Here is a 23,228-nt window from a genome sequence, read left to right as displayed (position 1 = left end):
CCTGTCTCGGCCTAGATCATGAAGGTCTTCAGTTATTTTTTTCTAAAATCTGTATACTATTATATTTTACATTATGTTTTATATTTAACAGTAATTTAACAATGTTATTTTCATATTTCTTTTTTTCCATGTACTTTAGCATATATTCAGATGCACAGGAAAAAAAGTCCTTGATGAGTGAGATCATGTACGTAGAGAAGAAATGATGAGAAGGGTTGATGACAGGTAAACATGAAGGTAGTAGTGAAACTGGGGTGACAGAAAGAAAGTTTAGTAAATCATTTTTATGACATAATCGATTTAGTTCTCCAGAAATTATAGCCAAACTATTCTGAAGTTTGAAAAAAAAATCCTCAAATAATATTTCAATTTCATTACACTCCTCTCAACTTCCTGAATCAGGTGGAGAAGCCACAAAGAATGAGAAAAACTGCTGTGAAATGACTGAAAACCAGAAACACAAAAAATGTTCATATGCACCTTCTTCACAAAATCCAGTTGCTGTTTGAAAAAGGCTGGGATTGTTGAAATAGGATCTGAGCCTCATTTTCTGAAGATTAGTCACTAAATTTGAAGCTAGTATGTTATATACCATTAAACTTACCAATCGTTTGTTTAAAAGGCTTCTTTCTGGCTTTAATAGTGCATCACCAAAAAAGAATAATTTGGGTATAAAAGTAATGTAATTCATTAACATAAACTTATAACATGAGGATAACAAAATTACAAGTACATGAGAATATATATGACCCATTAAACAAAGCGATTTAGTGCACACAAAAAATAATGACTGGATGATAAACAGTGTGGTGTAACATTCCCATGGTAATTAAAGGCATTTCCCAGGCTTGCATTAGAAAAAGCGTCACTAATACCGATAAAAAAAATATACACTAGAATTTTGGCTAAATCATTATGCTATATAATATCCCAAGATTTTGATTCTGTAATGGAAATATGGCAAGAAATCAAATTGCTTAAGTGATGGAAATAATTGGAATTCTGCTCTAATAAAATGCAAAGTGGCCACTTTGCAAAGCACAAAGTTGGAAACTGGCACTCAATTCACAAGGTGATGTAGAGCTTTAATTTTGCTTTTACTTTCTTTCATTTCTTATCCACCACCCTCCGTTAGAGAGTCAGCCCTGTGGTCGACAACAGGGGTAGAAAGATAAGATATACTTTGTAGAGGAACTCACAAAGTCAAGTCTGGAAAATCTCACTCACGTTTCACATTATAAGAGATTAGAAATTGCATTGTTCCCCATACAGCTGGTGCCTGGCAGTCAAGGTTTATAGATTGAACTTCTTTTTCTTCATCATCCATCAAGCCATGTGAAAAGAAACAATATTGTTAAATGAGGTCTGTATTTTCATCTTCTTTGTGGTAGAAATGTAGTAAGAAATACAGAAAACAGTTTTTTTCATGCAAAAAAATTTAATTGGTAGTACGCTAATCAATTAGCATCTTCATATTTTTACCCAGTCACCTCATAAATTGCCTTTTGCAACAATTTTTCCTTCATTCACAAACATTGATTAAGCATGCGTTTTGTGAAAGCATTCCAATGCATGCTGAGGAAAAAAATAATCAACCAAAAAGTCACTGAACTAACAAAAGGTGAATCTTCTGGAAATCACAATTCAGTCTGATGACCACGAGGTCCCTGGGGAGCCTGTAAGAGGGCACCTAACCCAGTACGGGTACGGAGAACAAGTGTTGTCTACGTCAGTTTCCAAAGATGAGTAATAGTTATTCAGAAGTTGGTTTTCATCCTGGGCACAATTGAAAGTCATTAAAGAATTTCATGTAGGAGTTTGTCATGACAAACTTCTCTTGAAGCAGAAATGGAAAGGGATGTGGAAATCATCACAGTTGCACTACAAAATTAAAGAGAAGTGAGTCCTTTCAATTCTGAGAAAGAGGATTTTTTTTTTTAAAGATTTTGCTTCGTGGCTTTAAATAGCCTAATCTCCAATCTGCAGATGATAAATGGGTACTTTTTTCTCAGTTTTTCTAAAGCAAAACAAGTCAGTGCAATTCTAATTAGTTTTATATTTTATCTTTTAAAAAGCTGACTATGTTTTATATTCAATCATATTAAATTTTCAGGCCATTTTTAATCATCTGAAGAGTAATTATCTTTTTCAATAGTTGTACTGAGATATAATCCGCGTACTATACAATTCATTCTTTTAAACTGTGAAACTCAATGGTTTTTAGTATATTCACAGGTTGCAATCATCACCGCAGTCAATTTTAGAACATTTTTATCACCTTAAAAAGAACCCCTGTGTCCTATGGCCATCACCATCCTATCCTCCCACCCTGCCCTAAGCAACCACTAGTTTCCTTCCTGTCACTGTAGATTTCCTAGTCTGGAATTTCATAAGAATTTGATCACATATTTGGTATTTTGTGACTGCCTTCTTTCAGCTGACACAACGTTTTCAAGATTCATCTGTGTTGTAACCTGTATCAGAACTTCATTTCTTTGTCTGGCCAAGTAACATTCCATTGTTTATACACATTTTGTCTTTATCCTTTTGTCTGTTGATGGATATCTGTGTTGTTTCCAACTTTTGGCTATAAATAATGTGGCTATAAACTTTTGTATGGACATATGTTTTCATTTCTTTTGAGTAAATATCTAGAAGTTGAATTCCTAGGTCATGTGGTAACTTTGCATACAATTCTTTGAGGAACAGCCAGACTGTTTTTGATAGTGGCTGCACCACTTTACATTTAAAATTCCCGCCAACAGTGCATGAGAATTCTGATTTCTCCACTTCCTCATCAACATTCTTTCTCCTGAGTTTTTTATTCCAGCCTTCCTATGAGGTGTGAAGTAGTATCTTATGTGGCTTTGATTTGCATTTCCCTGATGGCTAATGGTGTTGAGCATCTTTTCACGTGCTTATTGGCATTTGTATAACTTCCTTGGAGACATGTCTCTTCAGATCCTTTGCCCATTCTTAATTGGGTTGTTTGTCTTCTACTACTGAATTTAAGAATTCTTTATAAATTGTACATTCAAATTCCATATCATATATATGACTTGCAAATATCTTCACCCTCTCTGTGGGTCATATTTTCACTTTACTGATGGTGTCTTGTGAAGGGCAAATATTTTTAATTTTGACAAAGTCCAATTTATCTATTTTTCTTCTGTTGCTTATGCTTTTGACATTAGATTTAAGAATCTTTACATAATGTCATGAATATTTAGTCAAATATTTACTTTTAAATTTTTATAGTTTTAGCTCTCACATTTAGGTCCTTGATCCATTTTGAGTTAATTTTTGAATATGCAGTGAGATAAGGTTCCAACTTTATTCTTTTATTGAGGCTAACCAGTTGCTTCTGCATGGTTTGTTGAATTCCTCCTCCATCATAAAGTCATTTACCCTGGTCAAAAATCAGTTGACCTTAAATGTATGTACAGACTTATTTCTTAACTCTCAACTCTATTTCATTGAGATATATTTTATCCATGTCTTGTTAGCACACTGTTTTGATTATTGTTGCTTTGTAGCAGTTTTCAAATCAAGAAGGGTGAGTTATCTCACTTGATTATTTTTTTTCAGCATCGGTTCGGCTATTCTGGGTCTCTTACAAATCCATATGAATTTTAGAATCAACTTTTCAATTTCTACAAAAGAAATGAGTTGAAATTCTGATAGAGATGTCACTGAACCTGTAAGTCAGTTTAGGGACTATTATCATTTTAAGGATGTTATATCTTCGAATCCATGTATAGGGGATGTTTTCCCCTTTTTTAGATTTTTTTAAAAATTTCTTTCAACAATGTTTTGTAACTTTCAGAATATAAGTTTTGTATTTCTTTTGTCCAATTTAATCCTAGGTATTTTACTCTTCATGATGTTATTATGAACAAGAATTATAATTATCTTCTAAGATTCTCAAAAATCAGAAATTACAGATACACAAATATATAAAAAGAAGTTCACCAATGTTATAATTTCATCAATTAAAAACTGAGTAAAGTGAAATTTCTGTCTCCTGTTACCTCAGAAACTTTAGCTAAATAATGATGCAATCTCTGAGGACCCAATCTCTTCAACTGATAAAGCCATTTAAGTGCTCAATTGTTTTTGAAGATGGTACATGCAAAAGCCAAGAATAAAATGTATTATGTATTTAAGCATAGAATTCTTCATTCTTATTCAGAATTCTACCTCATGGCTCCTTTGAATTACCTTGTGTAGTATCTATATAACTTCTGTCAGTTTAAATTTCAGTGGAGTTACATGTGTTAATGTGTTTGTACTTACACCTTAACCTAACATAAGGCAGGAGGGTCATAGCTCAGTGGTAGAGTGTAGTGTTAGCATGCATGAGGTCCTGTCTGGGTTCAATCCCCAGTAGCTCCATTTAAAATAATAATAATAATAAATGAATCAATAAACCCAATAATTTAGGTTTATTTCTCAAATACCTCCCAAAAAACAGAAACAAAAAATTAAAACAAACAAAAAAACCTTCCATGATTATCCATCTCACCATGCAATAAGGTAAACACAAACTTCCCATTGTTCCTTCTTAAAAAGGAAGTTTCAAACTGCACTGGGTTTGTATGTGTGTATACATTGTAGTTTGTTGATGCTAACAGACACTATGTAGCCTTTATAGGAGACAATTTATGAATAGATCATAATCTAACTGATAATGAGGAGTGAGGAGTAGAGAGGTGGATTAAAATTATTACTATTTTTCATATTTGCAATTTTACTGTATCTAGAAGTGTTTTTGGTTTTTTTTTTTTTTTGGTCTAGTATGGAAAGTATGCTTGTAAATTTTACCAGTTTATAGAATCAAGATATTCCATTCCTCTTATTATACAGGACAAAAAGAAGAACGTCTAGCTACTTGGGATCACTGGTGCTTCTATTGCTTCCTTAGATGAGGCCATCACCAAGCTAACTGGTTAACTGGAAAAGTGAGATGAAAAGAAAAAAATGGGTGGTTGTATCAGAAAACTAGGTCCATGATATCTGATGGTTACTGTTCCACTGGGGGCGACAAGAACAGGTGAGAAGGAAGGTGGCAGCAAGCACACCTCTGCACCTTCCACTCTGCTCCTGACTGTGCCTCCCCCGTTGGCCTTCATTTGCTCTTTCTGCCTCTGTCTCTATTCAGGACAATTTAAAGAGGAAAAAGACACATGTACATATATGTACGTTGTATGTATATATACCCACATGACATTAAACTGAGTAGGAAATTAGTTATAATCATGTCTAATGAATAAAAGAGCCAAAACCTACCCCACCCCCCACCTCAAATCTGTTGGCCAGAATCCTCTGCTTTGGCTCTTGGACTTGGAGGGAAGAAGCTCAATTTCCAGCTTTATCCTCATGTCTTTCCTGGCTCATGTGTAAAATGAGAAAATACCAACTTACTCTGGTCCAAGGAGCTCAGTTATCAGTATGATTTACAAAATGGAAAAAAGAAATGAGAAGCATTTTGTCAAGCATAGAAAAGTATGTGTGCATGATTTTCTTCTCATTACATGAGGATCACACTAAGGAATCCTAACGAATTTAGGATTAAGTGGTATATAGTTTCCTCTCATATAACTTGCACAGAAGAAAAAGTAAATGTAAATGACCCTAAGGCAGCAGAATGAGGCACCGGCCAAGAAGACTTCATTACAACCGGATCCAATGTATCAATGCGGCGAAAGCAAGAGTCTCTGTCTGAGTGGGTGTGACAGTCACGATTCGGACAAATGCCACAGAAAAAAGAAAAAGGCGTGTCAGAGCAGCCAGTTTTGGCATGTCCCGCTCACATACTGCCCTGGAAGATAAGGAACCTTAGCTCATGGATTTGGACCATTCCGTTTCCATGGATAAGGCAGATTCAGGGTGGCGGTAAATGAACTAAGGTAAGTTAGCTTCACGCCTCTGACACCATCTCCCCGATTTTACTTCCTAATCCCAGACACCACCCCCATCACAGCTTTAGATGCACTATTAACATTGAATCCTGTGTTCCAGATTATGCGACAGCTTTAACCATGGAAATAAGAAGTAGGCATCTTGATTACAGAAAGCCAGCTCCTGAACTTAATTAACTCGAGTCTGTGAGAGATGGGGCCACGTCAGAGTTGCTGACAAAGTTAGATTTCAGAGCCTGAAGGCAAAGAGCCAGACACTGAATTATGACCAATTAATTACAGTGAGGCCAGCTTGAGAGATCTCCTGGAGGACAACCAGCTGGCCTTTCCCAGGGTGCACACTGGTCTGCATCACTGTATCCATAGTTATTATTATTACCATTGCCAAATCTCACTTTACACATTACACTGAAGAGCCAAGTTATTAAACAAAGAAAGTAAAAGGATCACAGATGCTGTCCGTTCCCTGGGCTTGGATCAGATTCTGAAATTTACAGAAATAAAACAAAATGTGTATGCTAACAAAACCTATGCCTATCCCTTTTTTTAAAGACCTACCCAGGTGGGTGGTGAGAAAGGTGGAGAATTCAAGCAGCATGCTCACATCTCTGGCCAGATGAACAGAATGAAGAGAAATAACAAAACAATCTAAAGGCCATAGGCAGAAAGATAGTGGGAAAGAGTTTCAAGGGGTCAAGTAACATAACTATAGAATCTGGGAATAAGAATGAAGAATAGAGTGGGTAGAACAAGTTAACATGAGATTCCCAGGGTAGAAGAGCAATATTCTGAAAGGTGTATTAAAAATTGAAAAAGATTCAGACTCCCCACTTCCTGCTCTCAAGATCCATGGGATGTGAGAATGAATCACGTCCACAGGACAGGGCTCCATCCGGAGGTGGCTTTCTCGGGTGAGAACCAGGGATTTAGGAAGCGAAAATCAGTGGAAATTATTTCCGAAGTAGTGGGTGGTTATTTAAAACTCATTAATTTGCCATGAAATAAGTAAAGAAATCCCAGTCTTTCAAAATTGTAGAATAGATAAACAAGATTACACTGTATAGCACAGGGAAATATACACAAAATGTTATGATAAATCACAGAGAAAAAAATGTGACAATGAGTGTGTATATGTCCATGAATGACTGAAAAATTGTGCTGAACACTGGAATTTGACACAACATTGTAAAATGATTATAAATCAATAAAAAATGTTAAAAAAAAATAAGTAAAGAAATCATTGTTCCAGAATTTAAAATAAAAGAGTTTGAGGAAGAGGTCATGAGAGAGAAGAGGTGAGTGGGAAGAAACACAGGAAGGGAAGTTAACAATTTAACAAGGATAGAAACACAGCAGTTCCAGTGTGTTGCAAGATTTCCTCAAATAATTGATTTTCCAGGTTCCTGGTGGATTTGGGAAGAGAGCAGAAACTTCACTTACATCACGATACCTTCTGGGAAAAATCAGCCCCATCTTTGATTTATTGTGTTTCTGAGAGAAGCTTAATCCTGGTGAGCAGGATGTCATTTGTTTAATTCGAGATTAAGAATCTACCCAGGGGGTGTAAGTAGTAGGAAATTAATTCATTTGCTGAATGAAAGCATCAACTGAAACCAGCATTGTTGTACTATGAGAACTGTTGCTAGAACCAGGAAAGAAAGAAAGAGAGAAATTGTATAAGACAATGACATGTTTATTCAAAAGGAGTTAATGGATCCATTAATTTTTATAAGAAGTTGAGTAAGTTATTTTCTAGCGCTCAATTTTCACGATAGTTTCAAAAGTCACTAGACTATCTAAGCTTTTTCCTGGCCACTAACTTGCTTATTTGTTGCTTCTCTGTGTATTTTCTGCCTCTTCCTCTCTAAAACGTCACTCCATAAAACAGGGGCTTTATCCATCGGGTTCACTCGTACGTCTAGTGCCTAGACCAGTGCTTAGGATATTAGCATATACCTAACAAACATTTTTGAACAAAGTTTGAAATGTCCCTTCATAATACCAGGTTCATTAACCACCTCGATTTCCTCTATCAATAAGTCAAAGAAGTACGTACGGTAGAATGTATACAAACTCAATGGATTTCTAAGATCACAGTTTTTAAAGAAAACTTAACAAAGACGTGAAGGAAAGAAAAGAAAGCTATCTTTTAACTTACTCATATCAGGAGACTTTCACACATATTTCATTTAATATAACTTCTAACAGTTGTTAATAAATTAGTTTTGTAGGTGAAGGAAAAAGAGACTGAGAAAGGTTTTTATACTTTGCTGTGTGTCAAATGCTGTGTTTGTGGAAGAAGATGGATTTTAACATGTGTGCCTCATTTCAAAGAGAGGAAGAAGGAAGACGGAGGAGGAGCAGGAGAAGGTGGGGGGAGGAGGAGGGAGACAGGGGAAGAGAAAGAAGCTGGAAGAAAAATGAATACTTCTTGGGATAAACACCTTATCTCATAATTTTCACAAGAATTAGATGCGATAAACTCCATTCCCATTTTATTCAAAACTGATGCCTATAGACTTTTTCTGATCGTTCTGAATCATCAGAACGTAGTGGAGCTGAGGTAGTGGAGCTGAGCTAGAAGGTAGTGGAGCTGAGGTTTGCACTAAGGTATTTTTAATCCCAAAGCCTGTACTCTTCTGATTTTATCCCAGTCTTTGACAGTAAGAGAAATGAAATGCAGAATATATTCAGTTTCACTGAGAACCCAAACTGATTTTCAGAAAACTACTTTTGGGCTGGTTCTGACAGTCATGGTAAACTGAGGGACATGATGTTCCTTCTTTTTCACCAGTCCCTATGTTTCCACTAGCTGGAGTTACATTGTTTGTATTTTACATAGCAGTACTGTACTAAAAATAACATTAGGAGGAAATTATGATTAATAGGCTATTGTCCCTTACACATATAATTACCATCATGGTAATTATTTCCTCTCATATTAGAGAAACTGTCAGAGAACCACTTTATAAATACAAACAAAAAGAACGATTTTTTCCCTTTGTTTTCTGCCTCTATAGAAGAGTCATGTAGAGTCACCACGTGAGTCTAAAGAAATGCACCCAGAAATTAGCCCCAGGAGTAATCTATGTGACAAAAAAAAGATTAAGTTCACTTTTCATTAAAGATGTATACGAATTGCTGCATTTCCCATTAATAGAGGAAGAGGAATTTTAAGGAGCTATGCCTACTCTAACTTTTCACATCTGTTCTGTCTTCCCTGAGCGTCCATGCTGTTTCATTGATTCATGTCATCACCACCAATAATTGCAGACTCTGATAAAGGTTTCTATCATTTGATTTTTGGGTAAGTGATACATGTAATAGCAGCAGATGAAAGACTCAAAAGCTCCAGAAGCCAAAATTAGCTTTGTGTGGAGAAGAATAAAAGAGAACAGGTGCCTCACCATCCAGTCAAGGCAGATTCTGATATCATGACATGATGTTTTAGGAAGGTATACAAATTTATTCTATAAACTTGATCTGAGAGCAAAGTTAACAAATGCTGCTTTTGTTTGCATTTTTAAAATGTCATATTTTGAAGATTTCTGTTATGAAATTTTTGATACACAGCCTTTGCCTGACTCTAAAATAAAACGACTAGTATAGTTTCGCCAAGCCCTGTGCAGGATGATTCCAGCTATTGACGAGAATTGGTTCCTGGCTGCTTGGAAGAGAACAAACAGGGGCACAGATGCCCTTTGTCTGTTCCTCTCTGCCATCCTCCCACATCCTCTCACCTACTCCGGCCACCAGTACTTAGGGTCAATGGTGGCTTCTTCCTCCTGTAGGAATGCTCTCTTGACCTGACTCGAGTGGAGACGTAATGTCGATTGTCACAGCTGTAAGTCTTCTCCCATAGGTTATTACAATAGCACTCTGTCTCTTTTCAACCTCTCTCCAGCATGTTGACATCTCTGAGAGAATTGTTTCACAAAAGAGACACCACGGGATGGGTCCAGCTCCTAAACACTTTGTTTGTGAGTCTGGAAGGGAGAAGTGTGAACTCCACTCGAAAAGAGAGTGGTGCAAGGATGACTTCCAGCTGATTTTGACCCTGGGACATATGTCTGAGTGTGAGTCTGTGCACTGCCGCCTGCACGTCTGTGTCATAGGCAGGGGATAACCACAGCCTGGCTCCCCGTTCAGTGGAGATGATCAAAGGTTGCTCTTCCCATTGGCGACACGTTTGGCAGTGGCATCAAACTCAGGTGATGTATTTGTTTACAGTGATGGACTTTGACGAGTTTTCCATTCTCTCTGTTAATCAGTACCATGAAGTTCCCTATAAGAGATATTAATACTGAATAGAATAAGAAAAGCTACAAGAAGGGATACATATCCCGCAGATCTTTTAAAAATATTCACTTTAAATATATGCAAATAATACGTGTAAATATGTAAAGATGGTGAAACTGAGGGTTAAAAGGTTAAAAAGTGGCCAGTGTCACACAGCCAGTAGAATTCATGTCCTAGATGCTTGGGTTTTATAGGAAAGCATCACACACTCTCTGCTGTGAAAAACAAACTCTCCACCATCTTTCTTTCACATCCTACATGCCTTGAGCTTCTCGCTACTGTTCTCTTTTGTCCATGGTAGCCGAGGGGAACCGAGGGCTTAAATTTAGGAATGCTGCTAGTGAGAGGAATCTCAGACACGTATGAAGGAGCAGATGATGCATCTTTTCACCTACAGCTTCAGTGAAGACACAAGTGCATAAAAATCATTTGTCAAAAAACTAGAGAAGCAGTTGCACTTCTGACTTGTACCAATATGTGTGAAGATAAAAATTATCATTCTGAATTCCTTCTTCAGGAGAATAGTTAAGAGTTATCGCACTTACATTAACAAGGTACTGTAGCTATAGAATTTCAAGTTGAAGGGGATATTTCAAAGCATTTCCAGCACTAATTTCAGCTGAGGTCTTGTGAAGTGAAATTACATTTGCAAGGTTACACAGCAGGTTAGAGATGGAAGTGACTCTGGAATCCAAGTTTCCAGATTCCTAAGCCAGCATCTTAAGTCTTAGCCACATGACCAGCCCTGTGGAATTCTACTGAATGGAACCTAATGCCGGTTAAATGCTATATTTTAGAGCTTCCTGTATAAACATATGAGATCTGATTGGGGTTGCTCAGAACCTGATGTGACCCCGTGCTAGGCTGATACCTCATGGCTACAATTAAATCAGGCTTAGATCACACCAGGTGTAGTATGATAGGCGTAACACTGATCTCATGTCAAATTCAGGAATTTTAAGAATGAATTTATATTCTGTGATAATTTATAGTATTTCGTCTCCTTGGTGAATTTGTCCTGGGTACTAATAAGCACCAGGGCTCTAATAGTCTAGTGCAACCTGGGACCCATTTATCACAATTTGGTTGGTAGTGACATATTCTGGCTAATCTAAAGTGGTGTGCAAAGTCAGAAGCTTTTAAGTATTACTCCAGAACCCATCATTTAGGACTTATTCTAACTTCCCTTCACAAGAGCTCGTTGCCTTAGCAATAAAATGGAGTTAATCATAGCACTTGACTTACTGAATTATGAGAATCAAATGAAGTCAAGTGTTTGAAAGTTCTTTGAGGTACAAAAATGTGCTCAACAAACATTCCCTGGTGGATCTCTTGTCTGAACTCAACCTACAGATGCCACAGAAGCAGGAGAGACACTGAAAGATGCCAGAATCTCTCTCTCTCTGTTTTTCTGTCTTTCTGTCTCTCTGGTGTGCTCACTTGCGTGCGTGCTCTCTCTCTCTGTCGCACTCTCTCTCTCTCTGTCTCTCTCTCCCTCTCTCTCTCTCCCTCACAGACACACACACACACACACACACACACACACACACACACACACACTGATAGAGCCTTGGAGAAGAAAACATGTTTAATTTCAAGTGAGGATTTGGGGGAAAATGGTAACCTAGGACATTATTGAAAAGGCACAGGCTAAGCAAGAGATTTCTAGATGTTTATCACTAAGAGAATGGATAACTCATTGTCTTACAAGCATAAGTCTGTCAGAAGTAACAAACTAAATCTACATATAGCTACCTGGATCAATTTAAAACCATGGTATTCAGTTAAAAATACACAAATCTATTGCAAAACACTATTTGTGTAAATTCATAACGCACCTGCAGACAGAACAAAACATTGTACATTTTTCCTACCACACCATCTATTAACAGTTAATTAAGTTTCTATAAGAATAAGAGGAATGCCACGTGGGGTGAGGTTTTTAAGAAAGAAAGCAATAATAAAACAGAACAAGGTAGGAGCCTTAACCTTCCCTATGTGGAGAATGTTTCATGAACATCATTCTCATCAGTCCACTAGGAAGAAAAAGGAAGGAAGAACAGGAAAAGAGTAGGAAAAATAGAGAGACCTGCCTGAAATTTGGCAATGCCTCACCTGTCTTCACTGCTGGTACAGAAAGGTATCCTACGGCGGCTCCACAGTAACCATCCCGGTAATCTTTGACAAGTGCAAACTGTCATTATCATTTATTGACATTTGTATTCCTGTACATACACATTTACACCCACACACACACATAATGTCCACTCATGTCTTTACTGCCTGCTTAAAAGATGCAATTAAAAGACTATAAACAGTCTGACTCCACTTTTGAGGTTTCACTGCTAACAGCTTTCAAGCCCCGCCCCTCCCTTTTTCCTCTTGACTGGCATCTAGATAAGCCAGTAAGAAAGCGCACAAGCCCTTTCCCCTGGCGCTGGTGGGAAATTCAAACCGAGCATACCCAGGACCTGATGTGAGACCACTCACCCTGGCCCCACACTCTAACTTCAATAAAAGTCAAAGTCAGTTTCCCCTTCCTACTCTTTCAAATCACTCTTGAACTTTCTCGGGACCCTGCCCTGCTTTCCAGAGAAAGCCTCTTTGTGTAAGTCATACAAGTCTTTACGCTCTCTTTGCGCATGTGTGGAATCACCAGTCTTGCCATCCAGACCAAATCTAAGGCGTGGAATCGATCCTGTGGCCCCACCCCCTTCAGGAAACCACAAATCAAAAAGGCAAACAAAATATACACAGGCACTAATTCCCACTCACATGATCATTCTGACGATGCTGCTGGGCTGAGGAGGCAACACATAGTAAAAGAAAGTTGCTAAAGAGAGATAGGCATTGATGACCTTTATCATTCTATCTGAGATTATCGTTAAGGCTGAACGTTAAAGAAGTGCATTTTCCTAACTTTATCTCTATTTCATTTTGAATAAAATAGAAATAGCACATAAGCAAAATAAGTCTTTTATAAGCCACAGGGAATATATTACTATGGTAACATGATCCCCAACAAAATTAGCAACACTGATTTTGACATACTCCTGGGATTCATTTCCTCTGGGTACCCACAGTGGCAGACGGAGAAGACCTGCCAAGACCTTAAGCGAACACCTCAGCCTCAATGTAAGGCAATCTCATAACGTGGTTATATAAAGCTTTACCCTCAAATTCATCATGCAGAGTAATCAGAAACTCCTTTGGACTGTGCATATTACATGATAAGAAGGGATATAGCGCAAAGTTGCTTTTTCAGGGCACATCAGCAGAACAGAAACCCTGTCAGGTACTCCTTACGTTAAAGTCGGTCTCAACTACCTATGTCTCCTGGCGTCCAAAAGTCAAAACTCAAAAACCAAACCGTACCTCGACAACAAAATATCTTGTACCTTTCTCGACAAAATACTAAAAAGAGATTTTTAAAGCTCAATGCACATTTATTTACAAACAAATACGTAAAATTTTTGTATATGATCCTGATGCATTATTGAATAATATTCCTATGTGTATATACGGATATTTTTCCTCTTTATTTGGAAATGTTCCATTTTGAAGACTTGTCAGTTTAGCATCCTAGGGTCATCATAACCTAACAGTGCAACCCTAACAGTGAAATTATTCAACAAGTACTCTGTCTTTTGTCTGTTTGACCTGCCCTTTCTCCTCTACAGCTGGGCTCTCTCTGTATCTCACCAGAGTTGATTATCTGAGTCAGTTGAGCGGGTACATCTATGCACTTTCCTCCCCCAAGAGAGGTCTTAGTCCTCTGACTCCAAATCTTCCTTCACCTGCTGCACAATATAAAAATTGTACAATTACACACATTCCACTTTAACAAAAACAACGCTGGGCATTTTCACTGTTATTTTTGGTGCCACTGCAGTTTCTTGAGGTCAATTGCCATGTCTGTCAAGACTGAAAAACAGGTATCTCCTACTGCCTTTTGAAGGTCTCACTTGATATAAATACAGAGTTGGCAATTTTGAGTATTATTCACTTCTGTCAACCTTGAAAAGGCACTGAATTTATTCCATTTGGACATTTACTTTAAAATTCGCTCTTACTTTAAAAAATAACTCCTGAAACATCTCCGAGGGGTTGAAAGGGCAGCTATTATTAGCTGATTAGTCAGCTAAGAAAATTGAGGCATAAGGATGTAGAAGCCTCTTTAAAATATGTAAGGTAAAAAACTCATTTTTACCTTAAAAAATAATCAGTTAAAGTTTCACTCCTGCTTCTTGGAGAATCTGTACCTTAACAGATGAAATTCTTTGAAACAACAACAACAACAACAACAACAACAACAACAACAACAACAACAAAAAACCACTTTCATACAGTTGGATTTCAGGCTATGTCAAAGAGTGGAGGACATTAAAAATTTTGGAAGGGAAGGAAAGCGTGTGTCTGTTGGTCTCTGAGAACACACCCGGGATGAATTTTCCTACTCAGCCTTTTTTTAAACTCCTTTCTGTGCTTTAGATTTGATGGTTTGGGTCACTTCAGTCCACAGGGAAACCCCAAACACCCTTCATCTCACTTTTCATCCCTTTCAACCATGTGTAGTGATGGAACACTGTCTGAATCAAAAGCAATCCTAAGAATTACCTAATCTAATTGCATTATTTTGACCTAATCTCAAAAAACACTGTCCATGTACTGAGTTCTAAGTATTTTATATGTTGAAGAGATTTTTACGTGCTTATTAATTAAAAGCTGAAAGCATTTCTTTGGATAACTTAAAATAACAACAACAAAATTCAATTAATACACTTTGGGTCAGAACACCTGAACAAGCGATTCTCAATCCTGACTGTTTATTATTGTTTCTCCGGATTGATTTTTTATTTTCTGGGGCGGTGGTCTGGCCAGCTGTGTTTTTAAAAGTTCTTCAGGTCATTCTAATGTGCAGTTAGGGCCAACAAGAAGTGATGTAGATGTTTCATATAATAGTACTTTAGAGCCCAAATGGTCAAAATATTTTTTCCTTATGGAAGTATAAAACTCTCACATTTTTAAAGGTTTAGCACTGGCTATATACAGAAGTTAAAAGTCACCTTTTAGGATCTTAGCTACTAAAACTTTAACAAAAATATTTTCATCTGCTACATCATGGATTTGTTATTTTATCAATAAAACTCACAGCAAATTCTAAAGACTCCACAAAAAACCTGTAGAACTAATCAACAAACTCATTTAAATTTTGGGATACAAAATCAACGTACAATTTATGTAGGTATACACACACACACACACACATATATATAAGATCACACTGTATACCTTAAATTTACATCATGTTATATGTCAATCATATCTACATAAAGCTGGAAATAAGAAGAAAAAACATAAAGACGTAGAAAAGAAAAAATATGCTATTTAATCACAATCAACAGAACGCTGGTGTTGCTAATATAATAATTGATAAAGCAAAATTCAAAACAAGAAGAAACATCAGAGATAAAGATTTATAATTCATAATGATCAAAGGGTCAATTCATGAAGAGGACAGAAATCCTAAATAAGTTTACTTAATATCAGAGCTTCAAAACACATGAAACAAAAATGGAGCGAGCTGAATTAAGGAGTAAACAAATCAGAATAGTTAGAAGTTTGGCAGTCAAGATGCTTATCTCTTCTCCCCCACCTCCCCCTACCCCCACCAGGACCACCTGTGGGCTCTATAAAGAAGGACCAAAGGTGGGCTGTCTTGCTGAGATTTCAAATAAAGTATTCTCTAGGGGAACCTCCCACCCTTTAGATCTTACCTCCTAACACAGTAAAATCCACCCCCTTCTTCATCTGCTCACCTACCTATCAGATCCATGGTGAGCCTTTCTACTGGGAATCCCTCCATTGTTGCGAATACTAAGTGAACTTTGCTCTTTTTTTATTGGTAATGGCATGTGTTATCTGTCTCAACATCCAAATAAATTCCTACGTGGACAATCATACTGCCTCTGGGTGTACTGATCAGAACAGTTCTCAACACTCCTCTCTCAAGAATTGGTTAAAAATATAACTAATCACACAATTGAAAAGGATATTAAGGAATTTAACATTTGCTGACATGAAAACTTACCAAGCAAAAACATACGCTGGACCATAAAAAGTCACAGTTACTATCAAAGGGTTGAAATCATACATAGTATGTTCCATGACAAAACTGAAATTAGGTAGCAATCAGTAACAACGATATAAAGTAAATATCCAAGATCATGTAACACAAGGTTAATTTTATTTACATATACTAGCAATGGACAAATGACAAAGTCTACCGTTTGTGATAGTGTCGAACAGCTTGAAATACTTAGTGAAGATGCATCTCTAAAAATGTGTAACAGTTCATAGTTGCAAAATTTAGCTGCAACCACTAGAGGTCAGACATTTCAATCTGCAATATGATGCTCAAATACTAAAGCCATCCAGTTTAGAATTCTGTATCAAGATTTTCCAAATATTTTCTAAATTTTCTTCCATTGTTAAAACCTGTGTCCTTGGTTCAAAAACCTCAAAGCATTCCTTGCCTGTGGATGGATGTTTTACACTCTATTTAATCCAAGCTGCAAAATTCTGAAGAGAAATGCCATCTGGGAGTACAGAAAGTCAAAGCACTGTGATCAGCATGATGATTTTCTGAAGATTTTCTAAAAATAAGATAGAAAGTGAAGGTATCAGGTATGTAGTGCTTCCACATACATCATCTAAAATAACCACAGGTTAGAGGACTAGGTACACGTTTCTAGGTCTACCAGAAGTCCCAGAGCCTCAATGCCATTCTCCCATTGTCAGAAGTATTTTTATCCTCCTGTCATTGAGGGGTGGAGTGTCTGAGCTCACCTCTTACATTTGGGCTGACTTGGGACAGTTTGAATTGTTAGCATATGCGGCAGAAGATCGCCATGTGCGCTCTGAGTCAGCTCGTTAAAAAACCAAGCATATTTTGCTTGTTAGAGGGAATGCTGAGCTGTCCTGTACAAAGTCCAACTACTCTGAGGCCCCCATGTTGGAGAGGCCACAGGGAGATGCTCCAGCTGACAGTCCCAGCTTCGCTTAGCCTTTCTATCATCTGCCAATGAGCTAGACATGTGAGCAAAGACAGCGTCTTGGAAGTGGGGCTTCCTCCAGCACAAGGTGTTCCAAGTGGCAGCTGGCAGTCATTGGAGTCACCCCAGCCACTCGGGTCTTCCCAGCCGAAGCTGCAGACATCACAGAGCAGCACAGATTATAAGCAGTCCCCACTGTGCACTGTCGGAATCCCTGACTCATAGAAATCACGAGTGTAACGACTCAATTGCTATTTCATGCCACTAAGTTTGGAACGGTGTGTTCAGCAGCACCAGGAAACGGGACCACCCAGAGGAGTTAACTGAACTCCAACCCTTCAACTGGGCTTTTGTCCAAACAGAAATATCCAAAATGTGGGTCAACCTAAGAAAATGATTTGTTTATTCTTCACAATTACCCCTTAGCTATTAACCTTGTAAGACTTGGGGTTGGAAAAAGCTGGAGAAAAAGCCGTTGCTGCACGGTAAAAATATGTGCTGATAGATGCTTAAATACAGTTGCAAAATTAACACAATCTGTTCCAAAATTGAGGTTCCCAAAGTGTCACACTGAAGAAATATTAATTTACAGCCCCATGGTTTTATGCTGCTTGGCTATCAAAGTTGTTTTACTGTACCAGAACCATCAACTTCCACCCAAGATAAGGTTTTCTTACTACATTTTACTTTGTGTATGGATTCAAAACACTGCTGATGTACATGAATATACCCATTAAAGTGATATCTGTTATTATTATTATTTTAACCAATGTATGCTTACTAAAGAGTTAATTTTACTTAAACCGAAAATGATTTGCTGAAGTCAAAAATATATAACTGCCTGTGTGTGTTTCTATGAAAATTTAAAGCTGATTTAAAGAACTAAAAATTCTTTCCTCATTTAAGATGAAAGCTTCCATTAACTAGCATAGGCCTTATTTATTTTTCTCTGGAATAAGAACCATAGAATTAGTCTCTATGTCTGCTTGAATGATTTACCTCCCTAGAACTCTTTCTAATGAGGTCACTTCTCTGTTGTTCACTACATACCAGGAGGCTATCATGTCCAAACCCCTGTGTAGGTCATACACGTAGACATGATTTTAGGTCCTGTGACTTGTCTAATTCTACTTTTTCCACAAGTATGGGTATCTTTGGTAACAAGAATAAAAATGTGAAGAATGTTGGACATTTGTTAAAATAAGAAGACAAAGTCTTTTCCATTTTTGTCCCCTCACAGTTCTAACATAGTACTCCAAGATTAGTTTGCATGTAACAAAATTATAGCAAATAAAAACCTTTACCAGGTGCATGCATTTGGAGAAGAAGTGACATTTTTCAGTAACTTTAAGGAAAGCAGGAACTCTCATGTCAAATGGGGACAGCAAGAAGAAAGAATCTCTAATAGTAAAAATGTTGAATTCCTGTAATTAGAAATTCATCTTAGAAGATCAGTATCTGGATAAAGGCTCCCCAATGTTCATAGCGGCACTAGGTACAATAGCCAAGACATGGAAGCAACCTAAGTGTCCATTGACAGATGACCAGATAAAGAATTGTGGTATATATATATGTACACATATATACATGTATGTATATATATAATGGAATACTACTCAGCCATATAAAAGAATGAAATAATGCCATTTGCAGCAACGTGGATGGACCTGGAGATCATCATTCTAACTGAAGTAAGCCAGACAGAGAAAGAAAAATACCATATGATATCACTTACGTGTGGAATCCAAAAAAATGAGACACAAATGAACTCATTTACGAAAAGAAACAGATTCACAGACATAGAAAACAAATTTACGGTTACCAGAGGAGAAAGGAGGTGGGAAGGGATAAACTGGGAATTCAAGATTTGTGGATACGAACTATTACATGTAAAATAGATAACAGGTTTAAACTGTACAGCACAGGGAACTATATTCAATTTCTTGTAGTAACCTTTAATGAAAAAGAATATGAATATATGCATGTATATGTATGACTGAAACATAATGCTGTACACTAGAAATTGATACAGCATTGTAAACTGACTATACTTCAATAAATAATTTTTAAAGATCAATATTTGGAGAAGTGGAGAAACACAGTTTATTTTAGAAAAGAATACAGTTTATTTTAGAACAGACTATATTCAGTGTCTTTGAGGCTAGCAGGCAGATGATGGTTGAAAAGTGAGAAGTAACACAACTTTGGTTGGCGTTTTTCCTGGGGAGAAGTACAGGAAACTTCTCAGGTGAGGAAAAGAAGAGAATATAAACCAGGTATGACAAATGTTGGAAATAGAAGATGAAGAGAATGTGAGTACAAACAGAGGAAATATTAGCAGGTGGAGGGCTCACTATGAGACCTGAGGGATAGAATCCAAGGAGGTGATAAGTGGATGATTATGAATTATGGTGTTATCTTAATTCAGCCCATTCTTTTAGCAGACCCAAAGTGCCAGATGGGATGTTGAAATTCTGGCACTTTAAGGGATGGATGTCTCCCGAGTTCTTTTAATTGCAGCAATTATCCATCCCTTCATCTTACAATCTGGTCCAAAAGACTATTAGAAGTTTTCTGTAAGTGGGAGACAGATAACGACTAGGGTCTTAATTGTCTCTGAAACAAAGTTATCCACATCTAAGCGAGAGGAAAGATAAAAGGCCCATGCCAGCAGCATCAAGCAGGCCAGAGATGAGAACTACAGGATGTGTAAATGGAGGGAGAATTGATCAGTGAAAATCGACTGCAGAACTGATCCTTCCCAATCATTACCTTGACATACAAAAGTCAGTCACAACTTCTTATTCTTGTTACTAGTCTGTGTCAGCATAGAACAACAATGAAAACTCACATAAAAAAAATGAAGCAATTAGCAGGTGGAGGGCTTAGCAATTCATTTTTCAGCCACATACATACAGAAGCACGACCAGTTTTTTCACTGGATTTGACATCATTTACTGTGGTCAATCTAAATCTGCTTTAAAATACTACATAAGAGACCATTATTAATTTTCAGTTGTCTGACATCCTGAATTGTACGTAAAATGTTGAAGATCTTTTCATACCAATTACATATGAATTATTATTTTAATCAAAATGTAGTGGACGGTTATCTGTGCTTCTGGAAACATATACTGCACCTTCTCCACTAGATGTCTCCAGAGAAATGCAAGTAAATATGGATAATAAGAAATGCTACTGATACACACCCAGTTTCACAATTTCAAAAGTACCCAGCTCAGCTAAGGACAAATAGTTACACTGATAACTTAATCTGAGAGTGAAATCTGTCACTTCATATGCTTTTAAAGAAAATGACAGTCTCGATGTATACAGGAAAGATGGCATAATGCTTACATTGACCATGGAAAGCTTGTTCGCTTCTACATGAATTAACATTAAAGAGACATTAACATTTACTGTTTACTTTGGGGTCAGACTAGTCACATCTTTCTTTGAATACATTTCATTATCTTAGATACGTTAAACCAGAGCACGCCTGCAGGATCTATGGGAGTAAAGGAAGAAATCCATTGGAAATATAATGGGTGAACAGGGAGGTGACACTTTACAACGTGTCAGCCACAAACATCTGAGCCTATGAATTGTCCTTTTGACCTCTTTTCAGTTGGTTATTGATGTTCAACTTTATTTTGGCTGCATGAATATTTTAATGAGAGAAAAAAATCACAATATTTAATTTTTGCTTAATATGAATTCTTTCTACTGTTGGCTGAATTCAGCATAATCTAATTACTTTAAGAAGACGTTTTCCCTCATTCGAAGGAAGCGAAGATCTCTGGGTTTTGGCAGAACTTCAATTCACAAGGCTGCTAATCAAACCCAGGTACCAGGGAAGACTGAACCCTTCAGAGGCCAAGGTGTTTGGACCCTAAGTAGTGTTGTCCCGAAGAAAGAGTGGCTTTAATTTCAAAGCCTTTCGTGTTTTACAGATAAGCTCTATCACCTATAGTTTACAAAAAGGCAATAAGAGAAAAAATAAAAGACGTGTGAAGATCTCACAAACCTTATGTTAAAAAACAAGGGTTTATAAATTATTGGGGGGCAAATAACCACGCTGGATCATTCAAAACTGAGGAAGTCATGTTTAAAAAAAAAATGCTCCTGGCCTTGTTATCCAGGTTTGTTGACTCCAGAGGCCATGTCCAATCCTACAGAGTGTCGGGCAAGTTCAGTGTTGGCTACATGCTGACGTTGGCTAAAAGCATGACGTTTTGATGATGTTACGGTCTCCAGAGGTTACAAGGCTGGCTACCAAGGTCTCACTGGGTAATTTGCAAGCTGCCAGTATATTAGCATCCTAACAGCTAGAAACAAATGTCTCTGTCTTTCAGACATATTATTTTTCTTTCTTTGCATAATAAACCATCTCTTTTTCATTAATAACTTACATTTTGGGGTCAGACTTTGCAATCCTGAAAGTCAGATTTAATTGCCAAGATTTCAGTCTTCCTCCAAACTGCTAAGAAAATGAAGTAGCCCACCCAGGAGCAGGACCTTTTCACGAAGCAGAAGAAGAGGGGTCCTGTGCGGGAAGAAAGAGAGAGAGATTAACCCTTAATGCATGCTCCGAAAGGAGAGAACTGTGTCCCTCTTTAGATCTTTAAATCTTTTCGCTACAGCTTAGGCTGTCCTTTCCTCCCACTCTCTGGAACTATTTCCTTCCCTCACCCTACCCCAAGTTGTCAGCTATGGACCAGGGTTCAATTAGTAGCCTCCCTGAAGCCAGGATCCTGGCTAAACTAGTTACTTGGACTTTCTCCCACCATATTACATCTTACAATATCACACTTCTGGGCTGGACTTAGCATTTTAAGTTGCACTGCTTTTATCTTTTTATATTTGTCCTAAAATTTTCCTTCTCTTGGAAGGTTCTCCAACCTCTAAATTTGCATGTGATGTATATGTACAACTGCCCTCAGTTTCAAGATCCTCTTTGATGGCATTATTCATCCTGAGTGTAAATATTTGCGGAGGGCTAGCATTTGTTGACTTCTTTGGGACTTATACAAGTTCCAAACGGCATGCTCAGGATAGACACATTTAAGACACCATTTTATGAAATTCTGAAAAGAAAAATCTAAGAACCTTCTTTTTTATAGTATGAGCATGTATCATGCTTTTTATAAAAAGTAAACCTCAATCTTCTATCAGAACGGAGTCATCTCTTGAGATAAGAATGAATGTATTCCCATTTTCATGACTTTTCCCATGCAATTATTCACCCATTTGTACCGCAGAAGGAATCAGGGTGAGTGGAAGCCATTGATTCCAATGGATGAAACTGTGGTCACAGGAACAACTAGGTCAAAACTGTTCTTGAAAATAATCAATATATTTTCAATTCATAGGCACTATTAAGAAAGCAGGTAACACGACAGGAAGTTATTAATTCTGTCTTCACCCCATCCTCATGATCAAGTCTATCTGTTACCATTCTGGACTGGACTGAAAGAACACTTTTACTCTTGCTCCATATTATCCAAGGCTCTGTCTTTCTCTCTGCACCTCATTCTTTCCTCACCAATCAAACCCCTTTGGATTTGAGATTTCAGCTTCATTACAGAAAAGCTTATAAAACAATAGCAGCTGTCTAAAATGAAAAGGGTTGCATTAATTACTATTAAGAGCATCCTAGTAAAGAATAAATGATTATTTATAGTGGTGATGTTCGAGAGATTGCTGTATTTTGAGTTAGACTTATTCCTCTGTAATTCCAAAGTTCTATCATTATCTTAAAAGATAAGCAATCCATGTTATAATGTCTAGCCAGTCTAGAATTGAAGACTTTTATATAACTATATTATCAATAATGTTCTAATGATACCTAATCTTTTAGGTAGAACTTATTTTCATAAAAGCCTTTCTATCCTATTCAATAATCAAGTACTGACCACCTACTCTTTGCACAACCTAAGATTAATAGAAAAAC

This window comes from Vicugna pacos, chromosome 14 (genome assembly GCF_048564905.1).
Source record: "Vicugna pacos chromosome 14, VicPac4, whole genome shotgun sequence".
Taxonomy (NCBI): Eukaryota; Metazoa; Chordata; class Mammalia; order Artiodactyla; family Camelidae; genus Vicugna; species Vicugna pacos.
Note: the sequence above shows the minus strand (reverse complement) of the source record.